The sequence below is a fragment of the Aythya ferina genome (assembly GCF_964211825.1).
Source record: "Aythya ferina genome assembly, chromosome: 6".
Classification (NCBI taxonomy): Eukaryota; Metazoa; Chordata; class Aves; order Anseriformes; family Anatidae; genus Aythya; species Aythya ferina.
Genome location: NC_140303.1, coordinates 9,992,619 through 10,014,653, shown reverse-complemented (window position 1 = coordinate 10,014,653; position 22,035 = coordinate 9,992,619). Strand labels below are relative to the sequence as shown.

Genomic DNA, 22,035 nt, shown 5'->3' with positions numbered 1-22,035 from the left:
ACATTCATAGCTGAAGTTAAGCTAATTGGAGTAGATTTAATTGGGATGTTTTCCTTCATTTTTTTTTGGTTCCTTTCCTGAAAAAAAATATAAGGTAAAATAAATGGGAGTATTGACACCGCAGAATACTTGTTTTCTCAGGATCTGCCAGATCAAAGCTTTCAGGGTTCTCTCCTTCCTTTTGAAACTGAATCTGAAATTGATCCATAAAGCATGTTTGCTGTCGTGGGAGCAGAAGCGGGTGTCTTTATTCAAACAGAAATTCTGGTCCAGAAAAATATTCTTCATTTTAGATGGAATACCATTGATTTCAGTGTTGCATGTTGCTTCAGTAATAAATCAATTGCTGAAATGCAACCAAGACAGGGTAGGCACATCTCTGTAGGTTTTCAAGGATTAAGAAAATATTTTCCCTCTCACTGGTGCTTGTTTCCTTGTTCCCATGGTGATGGCTATTAGTGGATAGACCAACACTGAAGTTGTAAGTAATAATAACTGAGTTGTGTGTAATATGTTGCAAGATAGAGTAGTTTAGTAACAGATTTTAAAATGTATCTGCAATTTTTGGGTGGCCAGTTGGAGTCACTGCAAAGAGACATTATTTGCAGAATCCTCGATGCTGTGCAGATTTACTGAAAGAAAATCCTTTTAAAGTTTCTTAAAAAAAAAAAAAAAAATCAAACCTTTTAAACATGCCTATTTTATTTTTATGATGTAAGCCCACAAGCAGGCTTGTATACAAGTTTTTTAAAAATCTTTTGCAAAGAGGCAGCATTGAGTGGAAGATGGGCAAAGGGAGGAATTATTTAGAGCAAACATTTTACACATCTATCACTGTATGTGCTGCCAGACAAAGCAGCTATTTTAGAAAGGAAGCATTTTATTAATCTCAAACAGATCTACAACCTGTCAAATACAACTGACTGCGAACTCTGTTGCTGGAGAGTCTTTCAGGAACAGCAACTCGTTGGCTGTGACCATCTCGCTAGAAGTGTTCAGAGCACTACCAGCTACTAGGAGGGTAAGGAAATAAGTGGGCACTGTCTAACATGCATAAAGAGTGCAAATTATCCCGAAGTACTGGATTCTGTGCAGCGGAAGCAAGGATAACCTGGCCACATGGGAAATGTCCTTTGCACAGTGGAAAGAAATCCCCTGTGCAGTGTTAGATGCAGGCAGACGCCCGCCCCCACCCCAAACACTGTCTCGGTGTTGCGCTGGCAGGAGGTAAGGCTGTGATGGATGGTCGCCTTGCTGGAGGAGTCAATTGTGGCTGCCCCTCACCCCTGTTTCATTATTAATTACATGGTGGTCTGAATGCTGGGCAATAAAACTGCATTTTCACCCATAGCTGATTTCCATTTAGTCTGTCATGTTAATAGTGAAATAAATTGCTCTAATTGCCTGCAAACTTCATCAAATTCATATTTCTTCCCTTTTTTTATTGAATATTTATTAAACTTCATGTCATGTCTTGCTTGGCTGGTAAAAGTGGTCCAGTCCCTGCATAACATTATGCTGTAAAATACAGGGTGTCATATTTTCTTCTCCTCTTGAATTTTAATTTAGGCTGTAAAGTTTTGCATTTGTCTTCATATTAATCATGCCATTTGGAGAAAGAGGAACCAGTTTTCAAAACATCCCTGTCTTTACATAGACTATTGTTCTCCTCAAGCCTCTCGTCCAAGCAAAGAAGCAGCATCAGGGCCAAATCTGAGCCTGACATGAGTTTGCCAGCGGGGTTTTCTGTTGGGATGCAAGGACAGGAATGAGAGGCTGTTTTCCCGAATACCAGAGTTGGTTTAAATTTTTGGCATGCTTCTCTTGTTTGAGGTTATTCAGGTACCTTTTGACTGCAGACGTGTACGAGTCAAGAGCAATGTGTGATGAAACAGGTAGCAGCATCGTCGTGAGTCCTGCAGGAGCTTTAAAAGAGAAGTGACGGAGCCTGAATTGGTTCTGGATTTACTGCTAGTTTAATGCTTTGGGGGAGCAGTGAGAGGTGATAGCCACTGCATCCTTGACAAAATTACAGTTTCATACAAGTGTTGTTGCAACTAAGTATTAGTCATATGTAATTCTGTTACTGTTTTCCATTCTGTCTTTTTCCTACATCTCACAACATTTAATTTTCCTGGAGATCTTTGCTCTTGGATTTGTTTCTCTATGTGGCAATCTCTGCTTCCACTTTCTTTCTCTTGAAACTCATTTCTGGACTTTGTGGTTATGGGGAAAATATGACAGATGAAAATGAAAGGCTCCAAAACCATATGGCAAAAAAAAAAAAAAAAAAAAAAAAAAGGGGGGGGGGGACACTAAACGAATATTGTCAGTGATGTTTCTAATCTCATCATTTTAGGGTCAGTTTAATTTTATTTTTGAACAGCTTGACTACTGTTTTGCAGACTATCTATTTGTAAGACCGTGCCTTTAGAAACCTCTGAATAGTAGCATAATTATTGCATAATATTCAGTAATGTCTGCAATTCTTCCAAAAATTCAGGAAGTTAGACGGGGATAGATGCTGAGGGGGACTTTTAGGTACTCTATTTCCCTGTTTTGCCTAGGGAGGAGAGCAAAGCATCTAGGCTCTCATGAGAGTGAAGAAGAAAAGAGATGTTCCAGTAGTTAGAGCATCATTTGGCTGCTGATCATCTAAGGTGGCCCTCTTCTGACTTCATTAAGAAGTTTAGCACTGCCTCTTATATCTCTGATAAGTACTTGCTAGCTCCTCTGTAATGCCCTGGTTTTCTGCTTCTAGGAGCAAGGGTTGAGTGCCTCAGACCATGTCCATCGACTCGGTTAGGACCGGGACACGTGGATGTCTGCATGGGGAGATGGTCCTCCCTCTGCTCACCTTCTTAGGGGATCATGGAGCAGTTAAGTCTTTGTGCTCTATTCTTTAGATAAATCCTTGCATCCAAGTATGTATTTGGATTGCTATATTTTGCCTCCCTTGTCAGCTCTGCCACTTACAAAACTCACGGGAGGTAAAACTCAGACTGCTCGGACTCAGAGGAAAGCAGAATCGTGCCAAGTGATTTCTTCTTCCAACTGCTTCTAGGTTTTCAGTGCTGCAGCCCTACTTCTCTGTTCTGCCCCCTTTTTTTCCCCTCCTCTTCCCTTTAACCACTGGAAACTGATGTCTTTAAATATTGGAATGAACTATGTCTTGCTTGGGTTGTTCTTTTTTTTTTTTTTTTTTAATTTCTGTTCCCTAAGCTTCTAACCATATATTGGTCAAAACTGATATTCTTTATGGGTATAATGAAAAGCATGGGTTTTGTACATAAACAAGGTGCTGAATTGAGAATGCATATTCATTTAATAAATAATAGAGAATTAACCAGTCCTTTTTCAACCCAAGTAGCAAATGCTCTGAAGAGGGTTTATCCCTGCATGAGAGGCTTTTATCAAAATGCTAGTGGAGTTGTATAATGGTTTTGTGTACCTTTTCAGAGTTGGAGTTACAATGGCATAGACTTGCTGAAGGAAACCTAGCCCATTTAATAAAAAAAAAAAAAAAAAGAAAAGTTAAAAGTATGATTTGTATTCCAACTAAAGAAATGAATGTGTAAGTACTTATCAACAGGCACAGCTTTCATGTTTATTCATCCAAGGACTAGAGCACATATTTTAGCATCTGAATGATTATAAATATGTTTACTAGCTATCAAAATCAGAGCTATTTAATTTGAGAATGCCAATTCATATTCAGATGTGTTTTGCTTTTCACTAGTAGTGTTAGTTATCCTGTTCAGCGTTTGCAGTTCTGGCGTTCATCATTTTTAGCTCGCAACATATTGAAATAAAACTGAGGACCGGTGTCAAAGAGGTTAAGGGACATCGTTGTATGTTTTGATTACTCTTGCGTCAATGCGTCTTGTCAGAGGAATTGGATGGATACGTTGTGAATATATGCGGGATTACTCACCCTAGCAGAAAGGCAGCATTTTTCAGTTTCTCTTGTTTTAAGTAATGTGCATGTCCAAGGGAAACTCAAAGTACAGAGTCAATAAAATGAGCCTGACTCAATTAAAAATGATTGATGCTTGCTTTGAAATGCCCGTTTCCAAAAAGCACCTTCTGTGGCTGGAACAAAACCAGTGATGATGGCTGTGATATAAGAACCCACTGGGGTACACTTGCACGATGCTGCATTCGTTTCCTATTTTGTCTAGCCCAACACCGTGGAACGTTAATTCACTCCTTAATTACCTAGGCTCTCTTTTGCAAAAGTTAGAGGCAAAACGCTGAAAAGGTCTGTTTGGGAAGTAATTTCATCCTTCTCTCCTGCCTCAGTCCTGTCTGATTTCTTTCCTGAGCCTTATTACAGGTTGTTCTAAACTACCGATGGATATAATAATAATAATTAGTGGCTCACTTTCTCCTAAACCACAGGCTTGCTTCACAAATCAGTGCAGAAATCATGCTCAGATGATGGTGTGCCCATTTGTGAACATCACTTCTCATTTCAGCAGCTCTCTGTTGGCATCTGAGCTGGAGGATCTTGGGCAGTTTGTGCCGCTCTGGTGCTGATCCTCCATTTTCTGGGGGAGCTAGTGAAATTGTGAAAATTCGGGTGAGTGTTTATGAAGTTTACCATGGGCTTCCCATTATGTCTTGAAGAACAGCTGGAAACAGGCTTTCCTTGCGGCTCCAGCAAGCAGAAAGGTCACTCGGAATGCCTTGCGAGCTGGCAGCTGAGGCTCAGATAAAGCCTACAGAGCTCTGCTGATGTTTTATTGCTTTCTGTGATGAATTACAACGATGAGTAAAATGCAGCTCTTTTCACCTGCCGGTGCTAAAGTTTTTTTTGTCTGTTGTAGTTTTTTTCCCCCCATTAGGAACATTTGGACTCGAGTGGCGTTTTCATTGCCCTCGCTGTTTCCTGTAGTAGTGTCCTGCTTGCTAAGTATGGCAAAACTGCTTCTGCTTCCCAACCAACCTTTCCCTGTTTTTCCTTTCCTGTTTCCCCTTCCCAACTTACCAACTTGTTTTTCCTGATGACTGATTCTTGTCTCAAATTGTTATGCAAATGGCCAGCTCTGCTGTGTTCTCCAGCAGAGCTTCCATCCGGACATCAAACTCAGCCTTGGGTCTTCCCTGAGCCCTCTGAGCAGGGCTTCAAATAAACTTTCCATGCAACAAAATGCTTTGCATGCAGTGATGTTCTGGCCAGAACTGCTGGTGGTGTTTCCAGATTATGGTGTTTCCAGGTTGTCTACCATTTCTTGCTTGTCTGAAAGATTGCTGTGGTGACACACTGAGTGGAGGTACAGTGGGAAAGACAAAAACTGAGAGACGAGTTGGGGAAGCAAGTTTTTCCCTATTGCGTAGTGAAAAGTCTGTAGTTCAATAATTTTTCTTCATAAGTTAATTTTTTTTCTTACCCAGGTCCCACATTAATCATTTTTGTGTGCAATAGCTTCAAGACGTTTCTCCCTTCCCCTCCATCCCTGGTTCGCGTATAGAGTTTTTATATTTTGTGTGATATCAGCAGTGGCTGCAGGCAATACTATTAATTTGAAATCCAGGTGTGTTGCACAAAGGGAACGGGAGGAGAGAGGAGTTTTCTAATGCATTTGCTTTTGAAAAAATATGGTTGTCTTGGGAAGCATTACTGCCACACGTTTGTTTTATGGACTCTTGGGAGTTCTTGTTTTAAGGATCTGTCTGGCACTTGTTTGGGCTGGATGTCCCAAAGCATTTGGCATCGCCCTGCTCCTGCCTGGATCAGTGGTGGGCAGAGGGGGAGAGGGGTCCCTCTGGGGCCAGCAAGAAGGTCAGCAGTGCTGTCTGCGGTCTCACGTATGGGATGAGCCTCATGGTACAGCCTCCATCTAGTAACCTCTGATGGGTGCTGGATTTGATGTAAAACACCCTATGGGATAATCCATTTAAATGGCTGCAACTGCAGTGATCTGAGCCACTGGCACAAGCCTACTGGAGTCCAAAGAAATTGCATTAGTCCATTATAACTAACTGCTGTAATTTCAATATCCTAACAATATGTGAAATCCCTGTGCTGTTGAAACCTTTGGGTCAGAGGAGAGCTTATGGGGGAACCTTTGTTGGTTGCCAACAAAGCTTTCAGCACATCTTGCAAATTCCACCTGTCCTTTAAAATCATCTTCAAACTGTAACAGTACTTAAGGTAGCGTTGCAGTAGTGTCTTTCCCAGAAAGTTAGCTATTTCCAGAGTCTTGGCCATCAGGGAAGTTGCACATAATGTTGGGGTTTAGCTTTCTTCTCAGGTGAACCTGGTGGTTTGATCTGGTCAGTGGTTCTGAAATGTGCGAATACTCCCAAATGCAGCATCACCCAAATGCGGAGACATTAAGAAAATGTCTGCTTTATTTTTTTAGGCAGGAGATCTTGAGCACTTTCTGAAGACTGTGTCTGTTTAAGTATCAAAAGTTGTTGCTACTATTGGAAAAAATCCTTCTCTTTGATATTGCCATTTGAAAGCGAGTTTGCATTATTGAGCTTTAGTTATTTCCCACTTTATTTACCCTTTTTAGATGGAAAATATGGGAGAAAAGCGTCGAGCATTTCTGGAGAGACACTTGTGTTCCTCTGCCGGATGCACAGGAGTGAAAGAAAGCATTATGCATAACAAAATATTCTCAGGAGATCTGTTTAGAGAAAGGGCACAGTGTTACATGTAATTTGTTTACTGACAGTTTCTAACAATGGTGCAATGGACCAGGAAACATCACTAAAGTAATGAGTCCTTTCCTTTTTTAGAGCGATTATGTTTGAGCAGTGCAAATTAACCTGCTTTTTGAGGCTGCTATTTAGGGGAAACAATTTGCTGATGTAAAGACAACCCCCAGCTTGCTCCAGCAGCCAAGGTAGACGACGCAGAGTATGCATGCGCATAGGAGAAGAGTTGTTACCTGTAAATCAGATGTAAGTAGCAAACAAGCTGATCTAATCTAGGACCTACTGTAGCTAAACAGTGAGGCTAAAAACAAACGTGCAATGCTGGGTATAAAGAAACTACTGTAAATAAAGTTAGCTCAACTGGAAGAACAGCATGCTTCCTGGGGGAAGAAAAAAGAATTACTGCAAATACTCCCTGATCTTTTCACACAACAGAAATGTCCGTCAGCTCTCCCTGCTCGTTTGTGCCCGGAGTCCAGGATTTTCACAGCCCATTGTTCATCCTCGTGGCCTGCTGCACTGCTTGGGCACAGATAGTACTGGTGATGTTATCTCAGAATAATGCCGTGTCATTACTGATGGGTACATAACACTGGTTCATGTAGCTGGCAATAATAAGCCCTGATTTGAGCTCTCCAGAGGAATCACTCAGTATCTTGGGAAGGGCCTGCAATTAATATGGGAACATATAGCACGTTTAGGCAGGTGCTGTTGGCTATTCAAGCCTGACCACAGCAGAGAAGCACATTATAGTGGTTTTAGGTGAATCTGATGTTGAACTGCCTATAAAAGGCCTGAATTTCTTCTTTATTTAAATGGCTTTTTTTTTTTTTTTTTAACATGGGCCTGATTGCCTGATGTGTGAGTGTGATAGCAACGAATGCAACAAAACCTATAAACTCCTCTGAAATTTAACTGGAAAGGAAGTAGTGGTCCAGCATAACAAGTCAGGTGGGAGGGCGTTAGGCTTGAGTGGTGGTGGGAACTCAGTGCCCAGCTGCCATGGCTCTCTTAATAGAATTCTTTCCCCAGAAACACAGGTTGATTACTATTTGCTTGATAGTAAGTGAATCTTTTTTCCCTCTGGTTAATTAAAGGCTCCTCTGAAAGAGGAGTGCAGTTTGGCCTCTTAACAAATCCTTGTAAAATAATGGGATTAGGGTTATAGTTCTGATTTCCTTAAGTACTGGAGCAGACTAAAATCAGTGTGTAGTGGTTTCTGATGTGCTTGAGCCCCTTGATGTAACTGTGCAACTCGGATCTACAACACAGTGTTTGGTTTGAAACTACTGTGTCTACTGGTTATAAAGCCAAAATATACCATTCCCTGGTATATACCAGTGGCAAATATTGTACCACCTCCCTGGGATTGCATGTCTTCTGGTGAAACCTCCTAATTTGAAACAATCATCTGTTTCAGAAAAATGCATCTGCTGTAATCACCTGTGCTATCTCTCGCTTACCTCTTTCATTGATTCCATTTGGGTGACTACTGCCATTAATAACTAACCAGAATGTTTTTGTAATGCCATCCTCTGGCATAACTATACCACTAATATTTTGGTTTTTCATTATTCAATATGTTTTCTGTATCAAAATTACATACTTCTCCTTCCAAAATAGAACAGAGCTCTCCATGATTTAGCACTACGGCTTCTGCTGTGGTGTTAGCAAAAGCCAAATATAGACATTCCCTCTTCTGCTCCTCTTAGTTGTGCCACACAGGAGAACTTGGAAAGCATTAGTTAACCTCATGTGAGTGAGCCTTTGAAAAACGTTCTGCTCAAGGCTGGACTCGGTTTCTTCTACCTCCTGGCATACGGAAGATGATGATGACCTCTCAGCAACCTTTGGAGTATTCAATGACATTTAATTCTCAATTAAAGTCTTTGTGGTTTTTCTGTTTGCCAGCAGATGACGTTACCGCAGATCTCTGTGCTTAGCCTAGGGGCTTGCTAGGGAATGCCAGACAGCATCGTAATGTTAGATCTCTGGAGTGATTTTGGCAGTAGGTGTTGTAAGCCTATACAGCCTTTATGTTCTGTAAACTCATCCCTAATTCTTTTTTTTTCAGATTTTTTTTTTTTTGCATCTTTGTTAAAAGGCCTAGAGATACGAATTAACTCTGCAAGGAAAAACAGGAAGCTGGCAGAAAAAGCACAAGGGAAAATAGAAAGATAAGGTGAAATTGCACATTCAGTAGATTAATTCCAAGTCCAACAGCGTATTTTGAGTCTGTTGTGAGCAGACCAAGCATGGACAAAGAGAATAAAAGAAAAGAAAAATACTGTGATATGTCCATCAACAGTTAATAGATATTTTTTTTGTTCTACTGATATCTTTTATTATGAATTTCCCTTGGTCTTGCCTTTTGGTAAGAAAATATTCTGAAGGTTTGCAGCTCAGTGCACAGAAATAGCACTATTGGAGTCATCAGGTGTATACTATACCTGAAAGTTTGGCTTTTCTTTTTTTAAATTCATTGTAGTTAAGGCAGTGGCATCTCATATTTATTTTGATGTATGCTAAATTGCTTCTCTCGGGAGATATCAAAGCTTCTTCCAATTAGAGATGCCACTTCTCTTTAGCAGTAGCTCATGACAAAGCAATATACAAGTGGTATATTAATCAGCACTAGGGCTGGTTAGTTTCTGAGGGTCTGAAAAATGCGCTTCTTTGGGTGATTGCTTCTTGCTTCTGTGTGCAGAGAGATGAGGATTAGGGACCTAGTTACAAAATATGTCAAAATATTTCTTCCCGTTAAAAGCGAGACTTAAGTAATACTGCCAACTTGCTTTTGAACTTCTTTGTGTTGTTTCCTTATTTAAAAAGGGCAACACAGGATCGCTTCATGTTTTCTATCAGCAACTTAAAAGAAAGGGCATATTAGCCAGCCATTCAGATACTCAGTACCTGCAAGTTAAGGATCACTGATTTTGGTCCTGTATTTTATGGTGTTGTCAATTGCAAGGGCAGTGCTGTAAAATGTGCCTTGTTCTGGGTGTCAAGGCTTTGTTATCTACCTAACATACTGCAGTCAGCAGCTGGAAAGATAGAAGTGCCTTGTTTGCCCAACTTGGTAGCTGTTCACTGGGGTATTGTCTCACAGAAGCTGACTTGAGTTTTTGCTTTTTCCTCCTTTTTCTTTCTATTGATAACCCAAAGTGAATCCCCAGCACTTCTGTTCAGAAATACCTGCATGTCTTATTAGCAGTGATGCCAGTTACATGCAGTATGAGTTAGGTGGAAGGCAGTGATCACACAACGTAACATAGCAATGACAAATGAGTACAAACCCATGTCTGGCTCCAGAGCTTGGGGCTCACTGCGGGGAAGGGAGAGCTGTGTGCTTGCCATGCTCTGTTCTCTGTAGGCATCTGCCTCATTGTGGTCAGAGAGAGAAAGGCTAGCTGGCCCTTCTGACCCTGCACAGGGGCTGCTGTGCAGTGACAACCTGAGTACGTGGTGCTCGGCCTCTGCTGTCGTTGGTTCCTCAGCTGTGCTGCATGGTTTGACCTGGGTTAAGGACTGGTAAGGCTTTGGTGGAAGAATGCCATGGAGTATGTGAAACCCAGCTTACCTGAGTTGTTCAGCCTCAGGGCCCCGAGTTGCAGGACTGGCAGCTGCTCCCCAAAACACCAGTTGTGAGAAGGCAGCTTGGATGTCTCTACCCCTGGCTATAGTTAGAAAGATTGAGTTGTTTTTTTTCTACCTACTCTCCTGGGAGTAAGGGGAATACAGTAATGAAGTCTATAATAACTTGTTTTGCCATAAATGCTGCTCTTTTTTCTTCCCTCGAGTTGTTAAACCAAATGTGTCTGAATGTTTTCCTGGATGGCGGTAAACCATGGACCTGTCACCAGGGGAGTTGCTCAGGCTGCTTTGGTGCTTCAAGCTTGCAGCTAACGACCTCTGCAGTGGTCATACCACCAAATGTCACACTCAGAAGCCTGGAAGTCAATGAAGCATCTAGGCTGCTCAATATATCAGCATTTAATTGACAACGCGCAAGACCTGCTTGTGATTTACAGCCCGATAAAGGGACACACTTTTTATGTTCTGCCAACGCAATTGGCAGAATATTTTAGGCACAGATGGCACATTAGCCTTGGACAGCTGGTTCCCTCTCTGCTGTCACATCCTAGGACCATCTAACTAATACTGTCACACACGACCCAGTTGACTGGGTAACCGAGAGAGGTTCTCACACGTGGCTTTGTGTCAGCCTGAAGGCACATGAAAATCAATCTGCTAAAGGACTGCCTTGAAGAGGTTTCCAAGACTTAGCACCCTACCATGCCCTTCTGGCTGTTCGCTTGCTGACCGCTCTCTTTGAGCTGCGTGAGTGTAACCAAAGAGTTTGCTCCTAGTCGTGCGCTGTGCACATGTGCAGCTTGCAGAGTGGGGTTCTCTCCTTGTAGTGTCCTCTACTCTCTGTCTGCGCAAATGTGGTTTAAAAAAAAAAAAAAAAAGGCAAGATGCAAAACACCTACATAGCGTCCGTTTCTTAAAAAACATAGAATGCGTAGGGATCACTGAAAGGTGTCTATTTGAAAGGTGTATCTTTAATAGCAGAAAAAATTAAGAATGCATGGGGGAGAGACAATAAATAGTGACATTGTAAATTATACGTAGATGATAGCAGGGATAAAAGAATAGAGAATGAAGTAGGACTTCAAATGCTTGCTGAAAAAAACATTTTCTGAAACGCAGTCAGGCAGGAAAGGTCTGGGGTGGAAAGCTAAAAGCTATGTTTGTTGGTAGATGAAACACATTTTTCACATCAGAAACTTAGTATTTCAAGGTATGATCCCAATAAAAATACAACAGTTTTATTTTTCTGAGGCATAGGAAATATGAGGTCCATAATTTCTTACTGTTCTATCAGGGCTTCACTGACTTCACTACAAACAAACTGCTGTGTGGAAAGCCTTTAAAATGCGTTTTGTTTTATGGCATCAGATACAGAGTCTGAGAAGTCTTGATGGGATTAGGACTAGCTTTTATTGATGCTAGGCAACTAGACCAGAAAAACTGGAGTTTCGTGTTTGTCTTTAAAGCCATAATTTAAATAAGATAGAATGCAGTTTGTTGTAGAACAATCCTCTTGGATTGTGGAAAGGTAACCAACCGGGGATGTGTGTGTGCTGGAAGGGAGGAAACACCACTGTATCAGGGTGTGCTGAGATAACATCCGTTTGTGTTATCCCAGCCTGCTTCTGGAAGAAAAGCTTCACCCTCTGAGGGTGCAGAGCAGCTCCCTTTGGTCCCAGAGCAGGGAACGCCCAGAGGGCCATGTATGAAACGTGACATTCAAGGGATGACTGGGAAGGATGTCTTGATCCCTTAAGATTTCAGTGAATTGGAGCCCCGGACTGTTTCATCATCATTTCCTAACATTTTGTACTAGTTTAGAAGTAGTTAAGAACGAGAGGTAGACCAAAGAACCATTCAAATTCCAATTATTTTCTGAATTGAGATTAAAGATAAAGGCTTTGATTTGGATATTTCTTACAAAATTATCCCCTGTGATCATGAGGGCTTACACCCAGAGGTGAGCATCTCGTTGGACTGGATAAATGTTTAACGGAGACAACTCCTGCCTGAATATATGATTAGTATCTTTGCTTAACATGCCAGAGAAACAGAATGCGGTACTTCAGCTCCTCTTCCAGTGACATAAACACTCAAGTTCCTTTCTGCACCGGGGGAACAGAGTTGGGAAGTTGCAAGCTTCAATTTTTATGGATTCTTGAATATTTCTGTGCAGGAGGTAAACAGCATCCAATTTCCGTTTGCAGAACAGCCACTTGCAGGGAGCTGCAGATGGGATAAGAACAGCTTTTCTGTCTGCTTTTAGGGGTAATATTTCTCTCGATTCCAGCATACATCTCTTATATGTGTTACTTGGCTGACCAAGTGTCTTGACTATAACGTTTGTGACGGCTGTGTCAGGGTCAGGTAAGCTTTTAAAGACTGTACTGTTACAGCATGGCAAAGTACATCACGCTGATTTAGTATCCCGAAGGATTTGGTAATCTATAACTAACAAATTAGTGCCAATCAACGCCCTGTTTGGCCATTAGTGATCAATTAGCGTCGGGATTGACATCGTGCTTCTGAGTCCTGGTATTTCATTTAGCAGCTGAAGGCCTTCGCGCAGCAGAGTTCCCAGCAAAGTGGGGAGAGTTGGAGGATTTTGTCAGTAGCTGCTTGTTCCCAAAACTGCACTGGGGCAGCTTTCACTTGAGTTATCTGTGAAGCCTGCGGCTGAGGTGACCCTTCCCTCCCGTTTCTTTTTTCTGTTTCTCTCCCTCCTGCTTCTCACAGCATAAACAGTGGGAAAACGCTGATCAGCTAGATCCATCAAATGTGAGCTGTAATTTCAAGCCAGGCCATTATCCAAAATTAAAGCATATGTGGCAAAGAAATTAGCAGTCTGCCACGGAAACACACGCTCGTACCATACACCTGGAGGTGTTATCTGCCTCTTGTGTTCTGGGCTTTCAAATTAGGCAGTGAGTAGCCTGAAAAATGTGGACACGGGCTCAAAACATCTTGTTGAGGGTGTTCAGTTATCTCTGATGCTGGAATGAAATATTTTGTCTGCATTAAAAAAAATCAGTTTGTATTTGGTTTAACTGCACCACGGTACATCTGACTGCATGCAAGTCATAGGCAAAAGCCTTAGCCACTAGGTACGCTCTTCCTTTGTACCTACTGCCCTGGTGGTTAATGCTTCAAGTTGTATCATCCTCCTTTCAGATAATTTAAGAGGTGGCAGAGATCGAGAAAGCACTTGTTCTAAGCTTTATTCAGGAGAGGAATTGTGCTTCTTACCCTTGATGAAGGTCAATAACAGCTGTGCGTCGAAGTGCCGTAAACCCTACTTGAAAATACCCGCGTCTGAAATGCTCGCTTTGCTGCCTTTCGAGCACGAGGTGGGTAATGGAACTGCTGTGCTGTGGTCGAGGAGAAGTTTACTTACTTTTAATACTGGCTTATTTTCTGATGCAGTTTCATTTTGAAGTTACTCGGTCCTATCTTTGTTTCTTAAATGTGTCAGTTCCTAAGGAAATCAAAAAAGCAAACCCGTTTGCAAATATTTTAATGCTTCAATATTTAGAAAATCAAAACTTGTACTTGAAACACTTTGGCAATTTTACAATTCCTTCATTATATTCTTCCTGTTTAATTAATTCAACCTGAAACTGTGCTTTTTTTTCTGTATCTAATTACGACTTCTTAAAATGTTTATTCCGTTGGCCACAGTAAAACACTTTTACTGAATTTCGCAATTAGAAGAGACCATAATCGGATAGGTTTGCTTGTTTTGTTCGTTTTCAGGTGGAACTAAATCACAACTGGAAAAAAAAAAAAATTGTGCTGTCTTTGGGACTGAACTGCATTTCTTAGCATGCTGAACTCGGTAGCTGTCTGTGAATATTTCTGTCTCTAGCTACTTCTGAGTTGTGATTCAGAGGTTTGAATGTGAGTAAGAAGTGTTGATAGATGAAACCAGTTCTCCCAGATTACTCTGAGGGGAATACTATTGCTGTCTGGGCTTTGTGCTTGCTGAGCCAGGTTTCTTAAAAAAAACTGTAGTTCCATTAACTAACACTGACTTGTCACTGCATAAGACTTGCATTTTTTCTCTAGTATTAGACTTAGCAATTTTCTGTGCTTTTTACCCTCTCAAGGTTGGCTTCTAACAGAGGAAATGGTTATAACTAGATTGGTTTGGCGTTTGGGGAATACCCTGGATTGTCTTGGGGGCAGGCAATGTTTCTCTTCCAGAGGCAAAACTCGAGGAAGAGTTGACTCCAGCTGAGCTTTTAGGACTTCTGGCAAGAGGGAGATTAGGTTCTGAATGAGAGTTCACCCCAGGTGAAACCTCAGTCCCATACTGATCACCTCCAAGAGTTTCATGCAGACTTTTCTTTCCTCGTGTTACGGTAGTTAGCTGAGGAAAAAGAGCGATGTGTCGGGGTTTGTTTCGTTACAGTTGGGCAGCTTACTCGAGCATTCTTCTCAAAACAAAAAAATGAAGTAAAATCCAGAATAGATGTAGAGCACTCATAATGACAACTTTAAATCAGTGCTCTAATTAGTGAGCACTCCCTGGGGACTCATTAGAATTATAAAAGCATTATTGTCGGTTATGCAGTGGTTGGAACATGTCGAGTTTTGGGCAGTCCAACAATGCTACCTTGAAGAAAAGAGTTTTGCAGCCTTTAAGAATTTTCTGTAGTTCGGAAGAAAGCACAAATTGCAGTGTCCTAGAAATCCTTTATGAATTGGGCCTTATGTTCACTCTTGTAAATAAGGAGGGTTTGGAGTTTATATGCCACAGTCTAATAGGTACATAGTGACTGCTTAATGGGATTTACATTCACTCAAACAAAATTAGGTTGGTAAAAGACAATGCAACATGCTGTAATGTAAATGGGACTGACGGCAGAATTAAATGTTTGTGGAAACAGGGCAGCAGATCTATCAAGAGCTAATTAGACAGAGTTCAGAGACAGACTTGGGAGTAAACAGCACCAACAAAGAGAGAAGGAGAGCGAGAAAGAAAATGGGATCTTTGTGTGGTGATGAAAAGGAGTTACAAACAAGGTTATTTAAACTGGAAGGTCTGATGGAGCCTAGCCCGTGAGAAGGGCTTAGTCTTATCTGAACCTGTTGTCTAAGGCAAGTTGAATGGCAAATTCTGATAAAGCCCTTTTATGTGTAAATAGTTCCTCTTTGTTGCGATTTGCTATTCATGGTATCTTCCTGGGATAGACTTTTCACCACAGTATGATGTTTCCATCTGCCGTCCAGCCTCTCTCAGACACCAGTTAAAAACAGGCTTTGGCCAAGGTGTTTCAGCAGCAGGAAGGAGTCCAGAGAGCAGATGAGGGAGGAGGAGAAGGATTGGGCCTCCCCAGAGGAAATATCCTTGTGGGCAGCGATGGGGTGAGAACAATGTGTCAGCACGAGGGCAAACGTGGCACGGGGAGGATCCTGTTTGCCTGTCGTGCAGGCAGGTATGGTGTGGGCTATCATTGCTGTGCCTGCCACAGCTGCTGCCTTCTGTGGGCTCCTGTTGTTGGATGAAGGAAGCTATAGCTGCTTGAGTACAACACAAAAAGACTGTGTGTAATTCATGAAGGCCAGTCCCTAAATTCAATGGAACCAAAAAGGGATTAAGATTGATTCATTGCAAGGAAACATGCAAAAGTATTAACAGACTTGAATAATAACAGTATTTCAGTAACTTTTGTTTAGTCTAAACTTCTTTCCTCAAATGCAGCTTAAGAAGTTCTCCCTCAGGGCAAGAGATAACACGGTAACTCTGTTGTGTTTTACATTTATCGAAGGGTAGCTTGGGGCAGGCCAAGGCATTTCTGTCATCTTTGGTAAATCCCAGTTTGGGTTTATTATGTTCTATTTTTTAAACTTATATTTCTTGACGCTGAAAATAGTTGTGCCTTGTTGAATTTTGCTGGTGGATGTTGTGCAATGATGATCATACTGAGAGGGGATCAGAAAAGTCCCAGTACTTTTTTGGGTTTTGTTTAAAATGAGAGAATCATCCTCTTCCTTCCAACACCAGATCTGGGACTGTAAGCGTGTACAAACGTGGACCAGAAGCCATGCTGGCTGATCTGACAAAGTGTCATTTTGTGGAGGGAGCTGCAAAACCTTGTTACGAGGGGTTGGTGAAGCAGGAAAAGGCAGCGCCGTGTCTCAGAGCTGCTTCCTGAAATGTGTGCGTGCCGCCTGGAACCAAAGCCAGCCACTCTGGAGGTCAGATCAGGTTGGAGCTGGGCTCTCCGAGTGCATGCAGCATCTGACAGCGTAACTCTAGTTTCAGCAGAAATACACTGGAGCCTTGCCTTGTTTGCTCAGATGTGCTGACTCTGGGAGGCAGTGTTCTTGTCCCCTGCCCGGAATCTCTTTGATGAAACAAGGCCAGGTTTGTGCCCTTGCTGGGTCCCTGAGCCATGGGGTGCGGAAGGCATGGGGTCAGCTTGGGGCACTCACCCCACAGGGCTCCTCCAGCACTTTGACCTGCATTTTTTCTTTCACCTTAGAAACAGGTGGGCAGGAGCTGCCTGAACACCAGACTTCAGTTAGCAAATATTTCACTGGAAAATACTCGAAGGAAGCAGCACTCTTATGGAAGAACACTGGTTTTGGCAAGCTCACTTTGGGCTGTTTTGGTTGGGCAGGAAAGCAGAGGGCACGTTTCACTCTCCTTTCTCCATCCCAGTAGTACTTCTGCGTGAGAGCAAACTGGGTTATGATGTGTGTACCATAATGAACTGGTCTACAGGAGGTGATTCTGGAGTGTTTTATTTGTTTTTAAGTAACTTAATATCTTGTGTTGCTGTACACCCATGCTGTCGAGAGGTTCAAGTTAAGCAAAATGCTACAACCGTCTTCTGTCCCTGGTGATACCACTTCAAGGCTTAAAATTAGGTTGCTCTTATTTCACCTGCATGAATGACCTCCCCAGGGAAAGTAACATTGCTTGGGTATGGTAGTTATCCATCAGAAATCGATTACTTTCTTTTCCCCCACTAAGTGTTTTGACAAGTGCGGGTCACAGGTAGTTTCCTTTACCTTTACTGCACGAGAGCAGCGTCCTTGCATTTGAAAAGGTCTGTGAGAAACTATCGACTTTCACATTTTTTTGATTGCAGTTAAAAAACGAGAAGTCTGCATTTCAGCACCAACAATAAAAGCACATGGACACTTCTGACCATGTTGCTTTAATGGAAGAAGAGAAAGGCAAGCTGGGGTGTTTGAGAGGCTTGATGGGCCCAGGCTTTCATTAGGGAGCCACCAGGGGTACGAGTGCCCTGCCTGAGAGGAAGGGAGGGAGGAGAAAGGTCACTGAAGTAAGGCGGGTGGGCACTTAGATTTGCCAAGTCCTTGGGCAACCTCGTCTGAAGAAGCGCCATTTGGGAAGTGGTGTCTGTGCTCAAATAGAAAAAAGAAAGAATCATCAGGTTAGAAGCTGAAACTTAATACGTGGTGAACCTGTGAAAGTGGACAGTGCTAGTTGTGCGGTGTAAATTTGGCAGAAGCTTTAGCATAGGCTGTTACTGAACTGGTGACTGTCACCCAGCCTGTGATTGACTGCAGAAGGATGAAAATCACACACCCTTTTATCCTGTTTCAGCTGGGGACAAATGATTGTCTTTTTTCTTTTTTTTTTTTTTTTTTTTTTGAGGCTATTTCACTACAACTACGTTTTTTCCACAGCAATCTGCTATTGTTTGCTGGAAAGATGTGGATAAAAATATTAGTGCCTGGTGGTTTTCATTTCTTTTTTTTAGGAAGAGTGAAAGCTCTCTGATGATGATTTTTTGGAAGAGTTACCATCTCTGAACTTGAGGTGCAATGACCACTTCGTCTCACTATCCCCTGCTGGCCTTGCTGTCCGGACACAGCATCTCTTGTACCATGTTGCCCTGTGCTGTGACTGTGCAGGACCATACGTGTTGCTCTTTGTGTCTGGTGGGAAGCATTAGTGGTGACTGCAACTCTGCTCTGTGCAGCTTCTCATCATGTGCTGAATGCCTTGTCTGAAAGGCTTTACATGAACAGCCTCTTTTGAAGTCTGCAAAAGTACTAGCCAATATAAAGAGCAGTATTTTCGTAACCTTCTGGCTTTCAGAGCCCAATTTGAAAACTCTGCTTCAAGGAAGTAGGTTTGGCCTAGGTGTCCCTGGTGGTTTTACCTATTGTCTCCTCTAAAAATGCAGCATTTAATCTTGGGCCTGCTCTGGACGGACACATCTTTGGGACTGAAATAACCTCTTGGTCAGCTCATTCTGTGCAATGAGAGGCACGTGTTGTTCTTGCAGGGAGCTGCGTCGAGATCTCATGCTCAGCTTTGCCCACAGCCCCTGTTTGCAGCCACAGGCGCTGGCTATGGCAGGTTCCTGGGGACTCTCAAGTTGTTTTACAACAATGCTTTGAGGTTTTATATGGACCATTTCCATGGGAAGTAAATACGTCCTAAAGTTTCATCCTCAGTTTTTGTACGTTTAGCACATCATGAAAAGCATCAAGAAATATATCTGTATTTTTGTTAGTTTTGTGCTGCTCTACACTATATAATTTTCATGCAGAAATATTTTTCCAACATGAGGTTGCTATTTTATGTGCAAGATTCATTTTGCCTTCTGATAGCGGAACTTTGAAAAGTAGGAGTAAATTTTTGGGTGTGAAATCTGCCAGTTTGAAAAATCTGTCCACTTTGAGGCTCGACCTCAGAAGGCCGTGATGTGCCAGAGGCCGGAGTTGCCCTGGTGTTATCTGCAGTGGTGGTGTAGCAATACAGAATTGCATTGATTGATTGTGGTTGCCAGATGCGGGTACTGTACAGGCATATTCCTGTTTAAAATTTCACTCGTAAGCAGATTTTAGTCCGTGGCTTCTCATCTCCCTCCTGGCTCGTTTCTCGTCCGCCCCCTCCCACCTCGCATCCTTGCCTGCTCCCTCACGTGATAAATAACACTGTCTTATCAAGGTCAGTCAGAGAGGCCCTTTTTACATATCTCATAAATTTTAGCCAGGTGCCACCGATGTGAGATTAATGTAATGGCACTACAGCAAGCACTCAGGCTTGTCTTAATTATGCTAAGGTTGCCGGTTCACCGTTTCTCTTCATCTGTCTCCCGCTTTAGGGAACACTAAACACTATGTCATTAGATTGTCTGTTCCACAACATTGGCCCTTTGCATTTACAAAGTCATCAGATGGCTTATGACCTAGCTTTTCTAAGAAATTAAACTAAATAAATAGTAAAACCAAAAAATTAAGCAGAGACCGAGCCCCCCGGGGGCGAGGGTAAGGGAAGAGCTGGGAAGGGCTTGGGGCAGCTCTTTGGGGTGGCTGGCTTTGAGAGAGCAGGGCTGGCTGGTGAAGGCCCAGCAGTGTGGGGATGCCCTGTGGGGCTGGCTGGTGCTTCCTCTTGAAGGGTAAGTGCTCGCTGCCTTCACGCGTGGAAGGTGTGTGCTGGTAAAGGGCTGCAGGCTCAGGCGCTGGCTTTGTTGTTAAAAAATCCTCTACTGTACAGGAATGTGGTATGCACGTGAGTTCCCCGAGGCTCAGGCCAACCTTGGACGCTTTTTCGCTCAACTCCAGGAAGGGGAGAGAGGAGAAGAGAGTCCTGCGGCAGCGTGCCGGTGCTAGCTGTGCATCCTAAAGCCCCTCTGCGGTCGGGGAACTGTTCCCTGCTGCATCCGGGAGGTCACGAGGAGAATTTCTTGGACCTTGGTTTCCTTCTAGCTGTAGGCTCAGTTCAGTAGCCTGAAAAAGGCTGACCTTGAGTTTTGCTTTTATTTATCTTGTGCTGTCCGGCCATGCTGCAAGACATTTCAGTTTCCTACCTAAGCGTCCTCGGGGGGCTTTTTGGTGAGCAGAGCCTCCTGTGATGGCTCCGTGGCTGCTTGGCTCAAAGGCCGGTGATTGATGCACAAATTCTGAGTTCAGTCTGCATACAAAAAGTCCCTAAAGGGGCTGAACAGGGCTTGTGTCGGAGCAGTTGTGTTTTTGTTGGCTGCAGTGGGAGCGGGGAGTCTCTGACTTGATAATAATGAAAAGAGAAAGTGGGTATCTGGTATATTTTGGTAGTAGCTACCTGAGAGCTCTTCAGCCAGCTGAGTCTTTATTTTTCTAGCAGTATATGAAAGTTAATGTGGGTGTTGCAGATGAGACAAGCTGATCTGTCAGTTGTGTGCTCAGAATACCGTCAGGTTTTACAGTTGAAGCAAGCAAGGCCTGTGTTAGAGAACTGTACTCCCCCTCCCTCTTCTGCCTGGTACTCGAAAGCATGCTTTGAAAATAAAAGTGTTCTTCATGAAGAAAGGCATTATGTGAGGCCCAGAAGCCAGCCGGCACGAAGCGGTCATGCTCTGAATAACACGCAGGGCCCACTCTCTCCCAAGCCCACTAAGCAAAGACAAAGGACCCGCTGAAGAGGTAACGCAAATAATTGAATTTTTTCCAGGGTCGTACATAGAGCTGCTGACTGTTACGGCACCCATGTGCGTGCGGTGCTGGCCAAAACCCTCTGTCTAATTAGGAAGGAGAGGAGAGACTCTGCTCATGGCACGGATTCAGACAGGAGAGAGTGCAGAAGCACCAGCGTGATGCGCTGACAGGGATGTCTCCTGTCAGCGGTGCTGCAGGGAGAGCGTGGTCCTGCACAGACACCGTCTCCTCTGACGTGTTTCCCAAACTTCCCCGCTGCTGTCGTGGCTGGAGTATGGCAGCTCCTGCCAGGCTCGTGGGGGTCCCTGCCTTGGTTTCTCTCCTGTAGGTCATAAATGCAACTGCTACATGCAACACGAGGCATGAAACAGGCAGGCGCAAGCAGTGTGTATCTGGCCTTTCAAAAACCAAGTGCAAAATGCCTTTTAAAGTGTACCAAAGCTAATCTGTTCAGTCTGAAACTGGAGTTGCTAAAAACTTCTCAGTATAGACCATGAATCAGTTAGTGCTTGCTCTGTCAGCTGTCAGTGACTCGGAGGCACAGATCAGGATCTGTCACTGCGGTATCTGAGTTCTGGATCATACACCAGGCACGGGGTGTTTGCAGTGAGCAGAAATAAATGAATCACTGCTGTCATTTTCCTAATGAAAAAAAAAAAAGGCAGATACGAAGTTCTGTTGAGCCAATAGATTTCCCATACTTGACTGTCCAAGGAACTCTTAAATATATATATATTTTAAGCCTTCAGCATTGTTCTAAATGAATCTGCGCTGTGTGAGTAGGCAGCTTAATTGGAAGTGTTTTGAAAATAACAATATTATCACAATATTAACATATATTAATATAATATAACAATATTATCTGCTCAGGTTCAGTCTCCCACCAGCCTAAGTCCAGTGAACTAGTAACTGTCTGCGCTGTTGCATTATCACAGCATTATAGGGAAAATAACGCCTGTCACCACTGTGGGAAGCACATCTGTGATTTCTTCTGCAATATCTATGAGATAAATGTAGCTATGACAAATCTAGCACTAATGGCACTTGTCGGGGCATGGAAGGTCTTGTGATATCAGCTTGTTTTAGCAGCAAAAGATTTGGTTTGAAAAGTGATTTATTAAGGAAAAATTATCTTCCTATGTGGTTTGAATTTGAGCTTTGTTTTGTTGTCTGCTAAATCAGGAGAAATGCCACGCTCCTGTTTCATCATGTAACAATATTGCAGAGGCATTTAGGGACAGGTTTAGATGACCGTATTCTGGCAAGCACTCCCCCAGCAGCCAGACCCCTGTGCCAGACTACCAGAAATTGGGGCTGGCTGTGTTTTTATCATAGTTCTTCTCCCTGTGCTGCAAAGGCTGTGGATAA

General features: G+C 42.8%; 1 protein-coding gene and 1 long non-coding RNA gene across 7 annotated transcripts in view; both read left to right on the top strand.

Moving 5' to 3' along the window:
* The window catches only part of ERBB4 (erb-b2 receptor tyrosine kinase 4), a 590,714-nt gene that overhangs the window by 130,158 nt on the left and 438,521 nt on the right, over positions 1–22,035 (top strand). The gene's annotated exons all lie outside the window — the stretch shown is intronic.
* Positions 12,806–22,035, top strand: part of LOC311439271 — a 78,151-nt gene continuing 68,921 nt past the window's right edge. The window contains exons 1-2 of the long non-coding RNA XR_014694634.1: positions 12,806–12,944; positions 13,435–13,520. This is a non-coding gene — a long non-coding RNA (uncharacterized lncRNA). The remainder of the gene's footprint in view (positions 12,945–13,434; positions 13,521–22,035) is intronic.